The sequence below is a fragment of the Anolis sagrei genome, chromosome 2 (assembly GCF_037176765.1).
Source record: "Anolis sagrei isolate rAnoSag1 chromosome 2, rAnoSag1.mat, whole genome shotgun sequence".
Lineage (NCBI taxonomy): Eukaryota > Metazoa > Chordata > Lepidosauria > Squamata > Dactyloidae > Anolis > Anolis sagrei.
In genome coordinates this window covers 67,800,418-67,818,506 of record NC_090022.1, presented here as the reverse complement: position 1 = coordinate 67,818,506, position 18,089 = coordinate 67,800,418, and the positions used below count along the sequence as shown (strand labels likewise).

Genomic DNA, 18,089 nt, shown 5'->3' with positions numbered 1-18,089 from the left:
TATCAGATAGTTTGAGAAACACTGTTTAAAACAACATACACATTTCCCACAAACCTTGTTGTTATGAAAATGCAGGTTAAGCATCCCTTATCCAAAATGCTTGGGGCTGGAAATGTTTTGTATTTTGTATTTTTTGATTTTTGGAATGCTTGAATACTTGAAGATGGGACCCATTGAAACATTTATGTTTCACATGTATCTTATACATATAGCCTGAAGGTAATTTTATACAATATTTTAATAATTTTGTGCATGACATGAAATTCGTCTACGCTGAACCACCAGAAAGCAAAGAAGTCACTATCTCAGCCACCCAGGTGAACACTTTTGTTTCAGCTGTACTTTCATTTCCGTGGGACCATATGCAGCATGCATGTTCCTTCCTCCACAACATGATAAAGCAAATTAATTTGGTCTGTTTCACTGTAATGTATATATGTTTTGTTTCACTGACATGTTAACATCTCTAGTCTGAATATGAAGAACTCCTTAAATCTGTTTTGGGTTTCCATGTACCACAACTACAGTTCCATCTATACGATCTATTTCAGACAACTCCTTTATTACATCTTTAGTATGTGATGTGATTTATATAAAAAAATTGAAAATAATTTTGCATTCTGTACATAGAGAACTGATCTCAATTTATTCTTTTAAAAAGCATGCATATTACTTGATATATGGGGTGTGTGCTCCTAATAAAAGAGACATTCCAGAAGATAATTTTCTGGTAGTCTTTTAGATGCTCTTTTGATGAGCCAATTCCCAAACCATACACAGGCCTGCAGTTGGAGATAAGCCAGATCTACTCTGCTAGCTCTTTTGGAGCTGATAAAAAAATATCTTTTAAGACAGTTGTAGAATTATGAATATATCATTTTTTTTAAAAAATGTTGCTTTCTACTTTGCATTAATTTTTCTCCTCTGTATTATGTTCTTTTTAAGTGGACTGCACAATACAAATTAACCAACAAAAATGAAACAGCTCGAGGAGTACAGGGGTGACAAACAACAGGCAGAACATTTTCAAAACCTAAACCTAAAAATCTCTGCATGTTGCAGACTATAACTGCCCACCTACTGCCTGCTACCCCACAATCCCACCCAATGTTGTGATCCCCATCACTGTTTTATTTCTTTTTGCCTATTACATGGTCAACCACTCCCTGGTACAATACAGGAAGTGCTGGTAGGAAATTGCTGATATGAGAAGCTGACTGGCAATGGGGGGAGGGGGCTTCCCAACCTGTTTTCCCAACCTCCAGATTTACTGGAGGTATCCCAACACCGGTAAAACCAAATTAATTAAACATTTGGTAAGATCTGGGTCTTATCAGACGTGGGCTCTGTCACGCGATTCCTGGGCCGAACATACACAGCCGTCTCAGTTTTTCAGGCTCCAGGAGTCCAAAAAACCAAGAGGGCACCCACACCCCTCCCCAAACTCCAAATTTTCCCATAAAAAGAAAACAAAAATGTACCTGGTCACCATAATGTTCCTCCTTGTGTCCTTCTGGCATGAGGAAATTGCACGCCAGGAGATCAGTGGGGGTGGGAGAGTCAAGGAGGGTCTTTATGGCAGCCAGGTAAGTTTTATTTACTTTTTAGTGGGGGATTTGAGGGGCCTCGTTGGGGGAGGGATGCATGCCATCCTGATTGTAATAGGGATGGCATGTAGCCATCCCCAGGGAAAGCCCAGGTTTTTTTGGGGGAAGTGGGAACAGAAATCCATGCCAAAGTGGGGTTTTAAAACCCGCTTTGGAGCAGATTTCTGGGCTGTCTGGAAGCATCCTGGATTACATTATACTGCAGGGGAAAGAAAGGCTGAAACTTTAAGAAACCAAAGACACAGATAATTCACAAATCAAAATTTGAGTTCAGACAGATCTTTTAAAGCCATAGAATCAAATACGTACAACGTTTTAATTATTACATTTTCCTAAAACGCAGATTAGGCAGATTATTCAGTGGTGGCTGTATTGACCATACAGAAAAATCAAAATAAACCCCATAAAAAGAGTGTAACCTTTATTGACCAAGCAAAATGCACAAAACACTTCCTGTAAGCTTTCAAAGCTTCACTGGCTTCATCAAGAAAAAGAAGTTAAAAAAAAACATATTGGAGAAGAAAAGAAAAGCACAATGTTAGGAGTATCTTTAGGAAATCCAATTTATCTCTCTCAAAAAAGTAAATGCAGCATTCTTTCAACAGGTCTGCGATTTTGCTGCAATTGGGTTTTCCTCACTACTCTTTGTAAAACCCGCTCTATTGTGTAAAAATATGTCCACTTGGTTTCATAATATTTTCTTACCACTCCCTGTTATGGGAGACAGAAGGGCAGCATAAAATTATGAAATAAATCCTTCCCAGTAGGACTTATATGCATAATTTGGGCTATACATCATTTATCCATCCAAGAAATAGAGTCTTTTGTAACCAAAAGCACAAAAGGTTCTGAGAGTGAAGATGAAAGAAAAGGAACAGGGAAGTAAGTGATTTTATTTTCATTCCAACAGACTCAAAAACAACAACAAAATGTTTCTGTATTAAGGAATCACCAATGTATGCTCTCTTCCTTTCTTACTCACATATATAAAGAAAACATTGTACCTAATTTGTTCTCTAAGGCTCAAGATGTGTAACCTAATCTTTTTTCTATCGACAAATTTAGATAGGAAAAATGATAATGAGCCACATGAATAATTGATGTACATCACTTCATATTAGTATTGGAAATCAGAATACAGGTCTCGATGTACTGCAGTGGCACAACATCACAGCCACATTCACTCAACAAGCATGGCCTCAGATATTAAACAGCTAAGCACACGATCCCTTACATGAAGCAAAGGAATGAGATGGAGGAAGTATGGCTCAAAAGAATTTGGTGAAAGTGGCAGGATATTACAAATCTCAGCTGTTTTAGCTGACACCTACTACATACAGGTATGCTACAAACAAGTCAGTAAAGAAAAAATGGGTGATGGCGCAGCAACACCTAAAAATATGAAACTGATACTAAAAATCCCAATTGTTTTTAGACTATAGCTGTTGTTTGCATCGCTACTGCTACCAACAGGGCTGGGATATCAGTTGTTTTATTTTTTCTTCCTACTGAAAGAAAGTCATCTATTAAGAGTCCTCTGTGTTAACAGAACTCACACCTCAGAACACTTGATCCAGAGATTCCTGTGTTAGGCGGATCAGAAGCTAAATATGCGAAATAGTTACAGTGACAAGAAAAAAATTAGCCTATACTCATTAAACAACTAATTACCAGAATCGACACTGAACTTAATAGTGAGAAGAAAGGGGAAAACAGATGTTTTATATTGCACACTAAAAGCATTACCTTGATACTTTTATGCACCTGTGAACATAGCAAATGAATGGAATAATAGTTTTCTTCATGACAGAGTATCATGGTTGGATCCAAGTGAGCAATTAATCCTAATTTTGACAACTGTATATGTTAATATGGTGTATGATGAAATATTCAGCATGCATATCAGTGTGAAGCTTTCTGTTCAGCAACAAGATCCATCACAATGAACTACAGAGTTAAAAACTTTAGATAAGATGAACTTAGAGAAGTGCATTTACTGTTTTCTAAACCCCAAAGTAGTTAAGTATACTAAATCTTCCAGTGGATTTCTTCTACCAGATAGGAAACTAAAATACTTATTCATTCATTTATTACTTATTTATTTAAAACATTTATATTCTGACCGTCTCACCCCGCAGGGGACTCACAACGTATATACGGACTCACAACGTATATACGGCAAACATTCAATGCCGGGACATAAAACCATAAATATATACAAACATTAATATATACTAATAGATATATCTGTAGATTCATCTCCCATTTCAGCAGATAATTTGTTTAAAGAAAGTCAACACATCCTGTGTTTTATATGTAATTTAGAGTATTAATATAACACATAAGCCACAAATTCCCACTACAATGCTTTGCTTATTCCAGCACATATAATTTTACTCCATATGCCTCCATATATAAATTGAGGGATGCTGAGATGATTTCTCATTGGAAAGTTGTAACACACTTCTCAAGGTTCCATAGAGAGGTGCAACTAGAGTTTACGTTAGCTTCAAAATGTGAAAGAAAGGCGAAATATGGACCTGGAAACATTGTATGTATATCTGTGGAAACAGTAACCTAGCATTTTGGTCTTCCATCACTCAGGGAAAAATGTTGGAAATATAAGTTAACACAGGACTAAAAATATGAGTTCATATGCTCTGTTCCCCATGATCTTCAATTCATTTGTCAATTCCCTCCTTGAGACATAACATTGTTTAGCAAAGTACTTTAGAAAAATAATACTGAATTTGTTTACATATGTGTTATTTTAAAATCAGACTATCATATTGGGAGCTCTAATGTCACACTAAATTGTTTACATAAATTGATTCCAAGGCAGAACACTGTAAAGAAATTAACCAGATTAGAGGGCTTTAACCTTCTGCTGCCATTCCCTCTCTCAGGCCCCTTCTACGCTGCCATATAAAATCCAGATTATCTGCTTTGAACTTGATTATATGGCAGTGTAGACTCAATTCTGCTTATCTCATGAGACTTGGGCCCCTTCTACACTGTCATATAATCCAGTCCAAAGTGGATAATCTGGATTTTATATGGAAGTGTAGAAGGGGCTATAATTTGAATTAGGCCTGCTTTGGTGACTGGTGGAGGGGGTCTTTATAACTATTGTACTGGCCTTTCATGGTTGTCCTTTTACCCAAAATAACACTGCAGAGTTGGGGCAGATTGGACCATGACAAGGAGAAAATGTTTGATATTTTTGCTCCTACTAAGGTCCTTGCCTGCCATTTGTAATAGGACCTAAGTAGGGGCAAAGATATCAAACATTTTCTCCTTGTCATGGTCCAATCTGCCCCAACTCTGCAGTGTTATTTTGGGTAAAAGGGCAACCATGAAAGGCCAGTACAAAAGTTATAGTGTAAATGTAACTATTTATTTACATTGTAGAATTAATGCAGTTCGACACCACTTTAACTGACATGGCTCAATGCCATGGAATCATGGGAATTGAAATTTGGGCCGGCACCAGCAGTTTTCGGTAGAAGGGCTAAAGACTCTGCAAAACTACAACCCTCATAATTCCATAGAGCTAAGCTACAGCAGTTGTAGTTTTGCTGAACTGCATTAATTCTAGACTGAGCAAGAAAACACTGGATTGGCTTGGGCAAGTCAGACTGACCAACTTTAAAAGGTTGGAACCTGGAAAGAAAGAAAGAATGTGTATAAGCCACTTTAAAGAAACTGGAAAAGGTAATACATAAATGAAAGGACCTTATCACATTGTGATATAATCCGTTTACATCAGTATGCATCCCATATATATATATTTAGGACTGGATGCATAATGTATTAGGATGGGAAGCATACTTTCCTCATCACATCTGATTATTACGATTCTTATGATTTGAAAATACTGCGCTTTGCCTCATCACACCACAAAAGGCTGGCTCCTCCCAATCCATTCAAAACACTTCCTACATCATCCTGTGACCTTTTAAAAAGTATTATTGCATACAAATTTCCCTATCACACACAAAAACAGTGCTTCAGCAATGGAAGAATTAATATTATTTCAAAAATCACAATTAGAATTCTGTCTGCAGATAATCAGTTTCTGCGACGCTTTACAGATGGATTCTGATGGAATACTGATGGTATGGGGAAAACATCATGTGATGGGACACATTTGAAATCATTCTCAAACAGTCTCAGAAATGGAGCATTTCCTCATGTGATAATGTCCCAACTTCCTGTTGTATGCCTTCACATTGTTTCTAACTGATGGCAAATCTAATGTGAACCTATACAAAGTTTTATTGGCAGGATTTATAGAGGAAGGGGTTGTTTTTATTTTCCCCTCATATTGAGAGAGTGTGACTTACCCATGGCTGAGTCGAGATTTGAATCCTAGGCTGGATCTACACTGCCCTATATCCCAGGATCTGATGTCAAATTATCTTTTTATCCCAGATTATCTGGCAGTGTAGACCCATACAATACGGTTCAAACCAGATTAGATCCTGGAATATAGGGCAGTGTAGATCCAGGTGTAGCCTCCAAAGTTGTAGTCCAGCGCTGAAGCCACTATATCACGCTGGTTCTCATACATGCATTAGTAATGGTCAGATCATGCCAATATTAACACATCTGTTTTGATCATACAAACATTTAAGTCAGATTATAGACAGGACCAACTTTTGAGCTGAACTATGCTTACTTGTCAACTAAAATGACTTCAGGCTTTGCTACACTCAATTTTCACCAGCGGATCCACATCTATTTCATGTTTTATAGCTATTCTTATAACAGAAGAGGCTCTTACACCAGGGTCAAATATGAGTAAGGATATAACACACAGAAGATGCTTATTATAAAGTGCTATACCTCATTCAGTTGTCTCACATCTACTGAACAATAAAAGGCAATAGAAAACCAGTGTGGTATAATAATTTGAGCCCAGGAGCTGGAGACCAGAGTTTGAATCCCTACTCAACCATGACTACCCACTAGGTAACTTTAGGAAAGTCTCAGAAGAAGGTAACTCCCCTTTCTCTGCAAACAAAACATGCCAAGAAAACCCAGCAATAAGCGTTTTCTTGGCAAATTTTGTTTGGGAGGAGTCACCGTAAGTCAGAAATGATTTGAAGGCACACAACAAGCAAAACACACAAGACAATGTTCTGAAGGGCAACAAGAATGTCCTAAGGAGATAATGAGAGACCTCCATGACATTTTGCTCAGAAAACAGGGAGCTATTCAGATGCAGGCTTGGGAGGTCCTATTTATGGACTCTTATCACTGTTCTAAGAAAGAATTATTGGTCTGAATATCCTTTTCTCAGTACAAAGCACACTAATAGCTATTAAGTAGCAGGGAAAGCAACAAGGACACCTTTATATTTTTGAAATATAAAAATAAAAATATTTGAGGGATGGTGTAGTGGTTTGAGCATTGGACTGTGGCTCTGGAGACCAGAGTTTAGATCCCCACTCAGCCATGGAAACTCACTAGGTGGCCCTGGGCAAGTTACACTGTCAGACTCCAGGAAAGGAAAGGCTGGACAAATCTTGCCAAGAAAATTCCATGATAAGGTCAACTTTAAGTTGTCGTAAGTAACTTGACAGAATACAACAACTATCAACAAACATGGATACCTACCATACCTCTGAGTAATCCTAAAGTGTTTCATACTACATTGTAGGAGTCAGAGGTGCAGGAGTAATGGCACTTTGCTCTTGGGGATTGGTGTTTTAATTGTGTTGTGTTGCCAGAGAAGTTGAAGGGTCCAGCCCCTCTACTTATCTCTTTAGGAAAACTAAGAACTCCAAATTCTTGTCAGAAACAAATGACAGTTCCTACACCACAATTACGTCTTCCTCCTTGGAAGCCAGCAAAGTGATCACTAACAATGGAGGCAAGTCAGATAGACCTAAGTGTGCCTTTTCTCAAGGGATGATAGAATTCTTCAGGAAAGAGGATCCACAGTGTTCTGTGGCAGTTGCAATGGGCCAGCAGCAGGGAAGGGCCATTGACATGTAATCTGGTGATCAGGAAAGCAAAAGGTCCTGGTATAAATAAACATACTCCCCCCCCCCATCTGTGAGGGATATGCTGCAAGAGCCCCAGTTGCTTCCCAAAACTGGAGCCAAATCTGAACTCTATACGTACTATGTTTCTGCCTTTTCAAAACCCCTATCATCTAATAATAATAGTAATAAATAATAGAACTTTATTTATATCCCGCCCCATCTCCCAATATGGGGCTAACAACAGCAAATATTCAATGCCAACAATTACAGACATAACTTAATAAAAAGCATTTTAAACCCAACCACATTCAATAATAATAAATCATAAAAAACAGTACAATAGTACAACACAACACCAGACTGTTAAAAGCCATATTCCTATTCTGTTCCACATTGCTAAGAAGCCTTAAAAGCCTTAGAACCTTAGCTTAATCATCTGCTTCTCAATATGCTCGGGAGCACAAAAAAGGTTTTGAAGGAGGGTAGTCGGGGAAGTTCCAGACGTGGGGGGCAACTGCACAGAAGGCCCTCACTCTCGTCCCCAACAACCAGGTTTGGGATGGAGGCAGGATTGAGAGGAGGGCCTCCCCAGATGATCGCAGTGTCCGATCAGGTTCGTATGAAGAGAGGCGGTTGGCCAAATAGTCTGGACTTGAACCGTTTAGGGCTTTAAAGTGACAAAGGCTGGATCCACACTTCCATATAAAATCAAGATTGCCTGATTTGAACTGGATTGTATGGCAGTATAGACTCATATAATCCGGTTCAAAATGTGGGGCTCTGCTACCCATGCCCTAAAACATGGAAGAAAGCAGGATAAAAGGGTGTGTGTGTGTGTGTGTGTGGCTAAATGATGTTTCATGAAAATGCACACTGATCTGGATTAACAGCTGAAAAACGTGTGTTTAAAAGGTGCGCTTCCAACCCAATTTCAGGTTTCGGGAGCATATTTGCATCACTGCAGTCAAGGAAAACACATTATTTTGTTTGTATACCCCTGGTGTGAACTGCTCCAGCGCATATGTGCACTGTAAAATCCCAAAGCAGCTACAGACTATTTTTTTTCACAGCATAAAAGTGCTGTTGGATCTTGGCAGAAAATATTCAAGAATTCCACCCTCTCATTTTCTGCTTTCTGGACCCTTCAACTTCTCTGGCAACACAACACAATTAAAACACCAATCCCCAAGAGCAAAGTGCCATTACTCCTGCACCTCTGACTCCTACAATGTAGTATGAAACACTTTAGGATTACTCAGAGGTGTTTCATATCAATGAGGTGGGGGGGGGGGGGAAGGAACAACATTGATTAACAAGTAAACAAAATTTGTGAAGTAAATGCAAACATTGTTTTTATTCATGAATCCACATATGGATTTTTTTTTCTTTACAGAGAATTGCCTCAGTTATTTCCTCTGCAGTGCAGTACTTGCGGCTTCTCTAGTTCGTGAACTGTGAGTTGGAGGAGGTGTAAGATCTTATCTGGCTATTCTCCATCTATATTTGTGTTTCTTCTAAGCCTAATATGATATGGTTTTGTATGTTTTTTGAAATTGCTTCTTTCATAATTTGCCTTGAACTTTTTTTGGAAAGACAAAATCTAAGTAGACAAAACAAATCAATGTATTTTATTAGACTACTGTACAAGCATTTCACTACCAGCTTTGGAGTCTGAGATTATCAAAGAGAGTGAATCTGAAGAGCCCATAGCAACAACAAATAGTTTCACTGTTGCGTCTAGATAAATTTTGAAAAGATCACCAAACTCAGATCGTCGGGAAAGCATTCCTTATCTATGATGCCACAACACAGAAAACTATTCCTCAGCTACCCAAGTAAAAGGGTTGTAAAGGGAAGCCAGAGACTGATCATAATACAATACATAGGTTTCCCCAGCTTGTATAGAGATGCATGAAGAGGGTTGATTGTTGTTGTTCATTCGTTCAGTCGTCTCCGACTCTTCGTGACCTCGTGGACCAGCCCACGCCAGAGCTCCCTGTCGGCCGTCACCACCCCCAGCTCCTTCAAGGTCAGTCCAGTCACTTCAAGGATGCCATCCATCCATCTTGCCCTTGGTCGGCCCCTCTTCCTTTTGCCTTCCACTTTCCCCAGCATAATTGTCTTCTCTAGGCTTTCCTGTCTCCTCATGATGTGACCAAAGTACTTCAACTTTGTCTCTAGTATCTTTCCCTCCAGTGAGCAGCCGGGCTTTATTTCCTGGAGGATGGACTGGTTGGATCTTCTCGCAGTCCAAGGCACTCTCAGCACTTTCCTCCAGCACCACAGCTCAAAAGCATCGATCTTCCTTCGCTCAGCCTTCCCTATGGTCCAGCTCTCACATCCGTATGTTACTACAGGGAATACCATGGCTTTGACTAGGCGGATCTTTGTTGCCAGTCTGATGTCTCTACTCTTTACTATTTTATCGAGACTGGACATTGCTCTCCTCCCAAGAAGTAAGCGTCTTCTGATTTCCTGGCCACAGTCTGCGTCTGCAGTAATCTTTGCACCTAGAAATACAAAGTCTGTCACGGCCTCCACATTTTCTCCCTCTATTTTCCAGTTGTCAATCATTCTTGTTGCCATAATCTTGGTTTTTTTGACGTTCAGCTGCAACCCGGCTTTTGCGCTTTCTTCTTTCACCTTGATTAGAAGGCTCCTCAGCTCCTCCTCGCTTTCGGCCATCAGAGTGGTGTCATCTGCATATCTGAGGTTGTTAATGTTTCTTCCAGCAATTTTCACCCCAGCTTTGCATTCATCAAGCCCCGCACATCGCATGATGTGTTCTGCATACAAGTTAAAAAGGTTGGGTGAGAGTATGCAGCCTTGCCGGACGCCTTTCCCAATCTTGAACCAGTCTGTTGTTCCGTGGTCAGTTCTGACTGTTGCTACTTGGTCCTTGTACAGATTCCTCAGGAGAGAAACAAGATGGCTTGGTATACCCATCCCACCAAGAACTTGCCACAATTTATTATGATCCACACAGTCAAAGGCTTTAGAGTAGTCAATGAAGCAGAAGTAGATGTTTTTCTGAAACTCCCTGCCTTTCTCCATTATCCAGCGGATATTGGCAATCTGGTCTCTCGTTCCTCTGCCTTTTCTAAACCCAGCTTGAACATCTGGCAACTCTCTCTCCATGTATTGCTGGAGTCTTCCTTGCAGGATCTTGATCATTACCTTACTGGCATGAGAAATAAGGGCCACTGTACGGAAGTTGGAGCAGTCTTTCGCATTTCCCTTTTTTGGTATGGGGATATAAGTTGATTTTTTCCAGTCTGATGGCCATTCTTGTGTTTTCCATATTTGCTGGCATATGGCATGCATCACCTTGACAGCATCATCTTTTAAGATTTTAAACAGTTCAGCTGGGATCCCGTCGTCTCCTGCTGCCTTGTTGTTAGCAATGCTTCTTAAGGCCCATTCAACCTCACTCCTCAGGATGTCTGGCTCTAATTCATTCACCACACCGTCAAAGCTATCCTCGATATTGTTATCCTTCCTATACAGATCTTCTGTATAATCTCGCCACCTTCTCTTGATCTCTTCAGCTTCTGTTAGGTCCCTGCCATCTTTGTTTCTTATCATACCAATTTTTGCCTGAAATTTACCTCCAATGTTTCTAATTTTCTGGAAGAGGTCTCTTGTCCTTCCTATCCTGTTGTCTTCTTCCACTTCCATGCATTGCTTGTTTAAAAATAGTTCCTTGTCTCTTCTGGCTAACCTCTGGAATTGCGCATTTAACTGGGTATATCTCCCCTTATCCCTGTTTCCTTTTGCTTTCCTCCTTTCTTGGGCTACTTCCAGTGTCTCAGCAGACAACCATTTTGCCTTCTTGGTTTTCTTTTTCTTTGGGACGTACTTTGTTGCCGCCTCCTGAACAATGTCGCGGACTTCTGTCCATAGTTCTTCTGGGACTCTGTTTACTAAATCTAGCCCTTCAAATCTGTTCTTCACTTCCACTGTATATTCGCTAGGAATGTTAGTGAGATCATATCTAACTGGTCTGTGTATTTTCCCTGATCTCTTTAGTTTTATTCTAAATTGAGCAATAAGAAGTTCGTGATCTGAGCTACAGTCAGCCCCAGGTCTTGTTTTCACCGACTGGATGGATGTCCGCCACCTTTGGCTGCAAAGGATGTAGTCAATCTGATTTCGGTGTTGACCATCTGGTGAAGTCCATGTATAAAGCCGTCTTTTAGGTTGTTGGAAGAGAGTGTTTGTTATACACAGCGAGTTTTCCTGGCAAAATTCTATCAGCCTGCGTCCCGCTTCATTTTGTTCTCCCAGACCATGCTTGCCTGTGATCCCAGTTGTCATTTGACTTCCCACCTTGGCATTCCAGTCTCCTGTAATGAAAATAATGTCTCTTTTTGGTGTATTATCCAGTAGGTCCTGCAGATCCTCATAGAACTGATCTACTTCTGCTTCTTCAGCAGCTGTGGTTGGGGCGTATATTTGGATCACTGTAATGTTGAAAGGCTTTCCTTGCACTCGAATTGAGATCATTCTGTCGTTTTTTGGGTTGTATCCAAGCACTGCTTTAGCAAATTTCTTATTAATTATGAAGGCTACTCCATTTCTTCGATGTTCCTCTTGTCCGCAGTAGTAGATCTGGTGGTCATCTGATGTGAAGTGGCCCATTCCAGTCCATTTCAGTTCGCTGACCCCCAGAATGTCTATCTTTAGTCTTGACACCTCACCAATAACAACATCCAATTTGCCCTGGCTCATAGATCTTACATTCCAGGTTCCTATGGTGTGTTGATCTTTAGAGCATCGGATTCGTCGTTCACCTCCAGTACCGTCGGCCGCTAGCCTTCCTTTCGGCTTTGAGCTAGCTGCGTCATCACATCTGGGGCTAGTTGAACTTATCCTCTGCTCCTCCCCAGTAGCATTTTGGCCATCTTCCGACCTGGGAGTCCCATCTTCCAATGGCATACCGACATATCTCTGGTTGTACTGGTCCATTTAGTTTTCTTGGCAAGGATACTGGGGTGGTTTGCCGTTGCCTTCCCCAGGGATCACGCTTGGTCTGACCTCTCTGCCACGACCGTCCCGTCTTGGGTGGCCCTTCACGGTTTCGCTCATGACATCATTGAGGTGCTCAAGCTCCAGCGCCACAACAAGGCGGTGACCCTTTGCTGGAGGAAGAGGGTTGATATGCTGTACATTTTCTGATTGGCACCAACTTGGGGAAAAGTGCATCACTGTAATATAATTGAGAGATTAGCTTGGTTGTCATCACCCACATCTCTATCTGGAATCAGTTGTAACTGGTGAAATGTGAACAGTTTAAAAGAGTGTAACGTTCCTCAAATAACAAAAGTACGTATTTTTTAGAGATAAAAGGTTAAATACAGCTGCAAACTTGATCTATCATAGGGCAGGTAAGATGTAAACCTTTTAAAAAAAGAGGTCTATATATCATGTCCTCAGACAAAACTCTGCCTTTGCCATATTTTCAGTTTATTGCCCCCATTTTGACAATTTCAGGCTTCAGATGCCAGTTCAGTGCTTTCTTAAGGGCCTTCCAGACAGTGCCCCTATTCCGGGCTCTGTTGGATTTTTACCTGAGATGTCCAAATGAAACCCTGTTTTTCCCCCTGGGGTGTGGGGACTTAAACCCACTTTGAGCAGGTTTAACTTATGTCTAGAAATGCCCTTAGCCTCATCTGGAATTGATGCACAACAGTGAAACTAAAATCTCTGGGTGACCTAAATAAATATTTTTATGGATATAGGCAGTCCCAAGTTAGACACTTCTGACTTATAAATGACTCACAGTTAAGAATGGGGTTGTGAGACAATAGGAAGACAAATCTACTCCTCGAAAGAGAAATTGACTCCTGAAAGAGTTATCATGGGTAAAAGGTGTCTCCAGTGAAGCTTTATCACAAATCCTTGTTTCTAAAACAACCCAAAACTTTCAAAATCCAATAATCAATGGGACATAAGGTAACTCTTCTGAACAGGAGCACAAAATAAACACCACGGGGTGTTCACCCTTTCCTATGCTAGCCAAAGCATGTGTATCCATTTTTGGTTGGGGCTGCACCTAAAAATGTACGTGTTCTGACTCACATACATATTCAACTTAAGAACAAATCTACAGAACCTATCTTGCTTGTAGCATGGGGACTGTCTATATGTTCAATGTATACATGTGGGAAAATTAGATGCTCTGAAAAACAATGGCGTAATGGCTATACGGCACAGCTACAGTACCCCAGAACCATCTTCTGAAAAAGAAATTGAAATAGGCTCATAACATTGTCCCTAAGCACAAACATCCAATCCATACCATGGCCAACTCAATTGGAGATAGAAAGGCCATATTTTCTTCTTCTTCTGGAAACAGTGAGCCACCAGGTCAACCACAGTGGTAAATAAATGTCATGGATGTAACTCAGAGCCACTTTGGTAACCATTTTATTTCCAAACACTTTTCTGAAGCTTCTCTCTCAATGCCTCAAATTTCTCATGTTGTTTTGAATTCCTCATTTCTTAAAACTCATCTGCCCATGCACCTGTTGTAATTCCTAAAATATCCACACGAGTGTGATGTTAATGAAAAAACATTTCAGGATTATCCTCATCCTTATTTCAGGCAGACTGAAAAGCTGCCTACCAATCATACCCCAAACACATTGGTACGTACAAGTGGCTTTAAGGACTGCAGAGAAATTTCACTTGGAGCAACTGAGCTGTTTGAAAATTGTACTCACTCACTTTTTTTAGGATTTAGCATGGGGGGGGGGGGGGCTGTAATTTTTCAGCCAACAAGTTCACCAAATTTCACATCAGTAATATAGCTGTTCAATGAAAAAGTATTAAAAGAAAGGAGGGAATTGCAAATTAAAGAGACTATTGAAAGAAAGGATGAAGAGGAAAGACTGAACCAGTTTCATAAACTTCACATGACATAGCTGGGAGGAATCTGGGCTCACCCTATGGATGAAAACCATTTCATTTGTTTAAATGTTATGCATTCCTAAGCATGACATTTGATTCCTTCATCCCCTTCTCTATATTCAGATGCCATCCAAAGCCAAAGTACTTGATGATTTTAACAATTTAAAATGAATGACAACGTTTTTGAAACTGCTGTAATTTCAAGTTACCGGTACTTAAACAGTTTTTGTGGAGTGCTGTACAACTGAGGTTTTGAGTGTTCGTTTAGATGCCTAAGTGCTGACTTCCATTTCAATACCAGGTTCCTATTTTCAAACATGTGTTCCTCAACACTGAAAAGGGGGGTGGGGGGTGGACTGAATAAATTTACTGTTCATTTCTGCAGTTTTAGTGTTTATTCCAAATTGATGTGCCTCAAAAGGAAATGTTCTCCAAATTATATCCTCTTCTTGTTCTGCTATTTATGCCTGCTAAGAAACCAGTCAGGCAAAACCCTGCTGCTATGAAAAACTGCAACTTTGAAAAAAAAAACTACAAGGAGGGGAAGAACACCAAAAAGGAACTCATTAGGCAAGCCGTTCCATTACTCACAGATAAAACTGAGTCAGGGAGAACAAATCAGAGATAAACACATCGCAACACAGGTGTCTAAGACATTCTTTGCAGCTTTAATGGAATGACAACTCTGAACAAACAATGGTGCCTGTATTTATTAGCAGACACATAAGAAGTTATATAAATGAGAGTTGCTAGTCAACACAATAATAAGAGCTGTAGACAGACATCTGAGCTGCAGAGATACAGTGATCACAGTCAATTTCATTGCAAGTAAACCATAATAGGGCAGAGAGTGTGGAAGGGAAGCAACTGTGGGATCCTGGGATTTGTAGTTTGAAAGGGCACCAGAATTCTGGCAAAGAAGACTAAAGAACTTGAGAAACGACAACTCCCATGACTTTGTAGCATTGAGCCATTACACTTAATGTACCAAACTGTGCTAATTCTACAATGAAGATGTATTCCTTCTTAAACAAAACAATGACAAAGTTCCAGAGAATCTGAACTCGGTTTTGCATCATTCAGCACTATCAGAGAACAATTAGTGGAACCAAAGATTAAATGATAAGCCTTACTTTTCCCCTGCAGCTGATGAAATTCTGTGTGCAACACATGCTTATTGCAAATATTCCAGGGTTCTCTTTGCCCCAGATTTTTCAGTTCAATATTATACAAATTTTTCTTGCATCTTATGGCTACAGCTAGGCCTTGGGCTACTGAGCCAGATTCCCTGAAGATAAGTTCAATTATATATGCAAATACTTGCTGAGGGGACTTGCAGAAAAGGGTTTTGAAACAGCCAAGTAGGTTTTAATTGATGCAACATTAGAGGCAAATAAATGGGAAGAGAAGAAACAGTTTCAGCAAAAAGATGTATAGTGCCCAAATTCCCAAATATAGTTTTAAAGTATGAAATCTAAAAAAGGGGCAGGCCATTTTTAATTAAATGGTCAATTTAATGAAAAATAAGACTGCAAAAGATGAGGATCTGACACTTTTGCGAGTCTGTCTTTTCATTTATGAAAGCTGGCAAGTCATGTAGAGCCTCTTCTATTCAAAATATAACATCAACATGTTTACAGGATGCAATGACGATACAACTTCAACATGAGAAAGAAGGCATACAAAAAAAGCAGGCTTATGAGCACTCGTAGAACTGATAGCGCTTTCAACTTCTTCAGTTTACCTAAAAACCCAAGGTATTAAACAAATCTGAGCTGGAACAAATACAGACAGTCCCCAAGCTACAAACACCTGACTTACAAACAACTTGTAGTTAAGAACAGGAAGTGAGAGAAATCTGCCCTTCAAAAGGGAAATTCATTCTAGAAAGAGTTCTCATGGGGAAAAAGTTATCTCCACAGAAATTTTATCATCAATCCTTGTTGGCACAACAAGCCAAATTTTTCAAAATCCAAGTGTCACAGGGACAGATAGTGAGGTGAAATCTTCTGAACATGGGTACAGACAGCAAAACAAACAAAGGGTTGCAACACTTCCCTATGCTATTTGGCTAGAGTTACACTTAAGAAATGTACCTGTTCCAACTTAAATACACATTCATATTAAAAACAAACCTACAGAAACTATCTTGTCCATAACTTGGGGCTTCCTGTATAGGGATTGGTATTCCACATTTACAGGCAGTGTAAACTAGCCCTGACTCTCATCTCAAATTGTTGTTGTTGTGTGCCTTCAAATGGTTTCCAACTTATGGATATTTGCAGTCTTCTTCACACATCGGCTTGAATTTAAATATACAACTAAACAAGAGCAACTGAATCAGTAGGATTTACCTACACATTTATTCACTACTAGCTGTACCCGGCCACGCATTGCTGTGGCCCATTGTGGAGAAATGGGAAAGAAAGAAAAGAGAAAGAGCTGGTTTCTAAGCTATCAATACACAACTGAAGTGGCAAAGTGTCAACCTAATATAGGCCCCTTTTCAGTCTCCTTGAGGCCAAAAGGTTATATGGATGTGTAGAAGGGCACTGGGTTACCTGAGTCCACACTGCCATATAAACCAGTTCAAAGATATTATGTAGGTATTATTATTATTATCGACATATAGATATTATTACAGGCATATAGATATTATTATTATTATTGACACAAATATTATTATTAAAGGTATATAGGTATTATTATAGATGTTATTTTTTATTTCTTATCAAAATTTTATTGTTATTATTACTTACAGTATTTATATACCGCCTTTCTCACCGCTGGGGAGACTCAAAGCATTGAATGAATTAGTATAAAACTGATAAAAAATAGAAGGAGCACAGGGCTAAACATCTTTCGAGCAAAAACGGGCAACAGATGTATGGATATTATTACAGACCTATAGTTATTATTATAGGCATATAGATATTATTATTATTATTATAGATATTATATAGCTATTATTATAAATGTATACATATTATTATATGTGCATATAGATATTATTATTCTTATTTTAGACATAGATATTATAGGCATATAGGTATCTTTTTTGAGTGAAGGACATAGATTGCTTTGGTTGGTGTCTTCTATCCAAATTTGGTGTCAATTCATCCAGTGGTTTCTGAGTTCTGTTAATCGCACAAACAAACATTACATTTTTATTTATATAGATTGAACAAGGGGTTCAAGTGGTATACTTTAGTTAGGATTAAGTAATAGGATTTAAGCTACAATTGTTATGCTGATAAATTTGACTGAAGTGATTTTACTATAGATGTTTCCTGCACTGCAGGAGGAGGAACTGTATGGTCTTCCAAAGGTTGTTGAGCTGCGATACCCAACATTCCTTTTTATTTGTTAGGACTGCTGAAAATTATAGCTCATCAACATCTGGAGGACTGTACAAATAACAGACACTGTTTGATAAGCACTCACACTACAGAAAACTCTGATCTTTGATGTTTTGCTTCAACATCTGGCTCCACAAAAAGACACATTCAAACTGGACTCATTCCCCATACAAAAGTGAAGGAAAAAAGTCACATCCTGGTGACTTGATTATATTAAG

The 18,089-nt window shown here is 39.3% G+C and overlaps 1 protein-coding gene across 3 annotated transcripts in view; it reads right to left on the bottom strand.

The window, feature by feature from the left end:
* SFMBT1 (Scm like with four mbt domains 1) overlaps positions 1-18,089 on the bottom strand; it is a 107,203-nt gene that overhangs the window by 48,970 nt on the left and 40,144 nt on the right. The window lies entirely within an intron of this gene.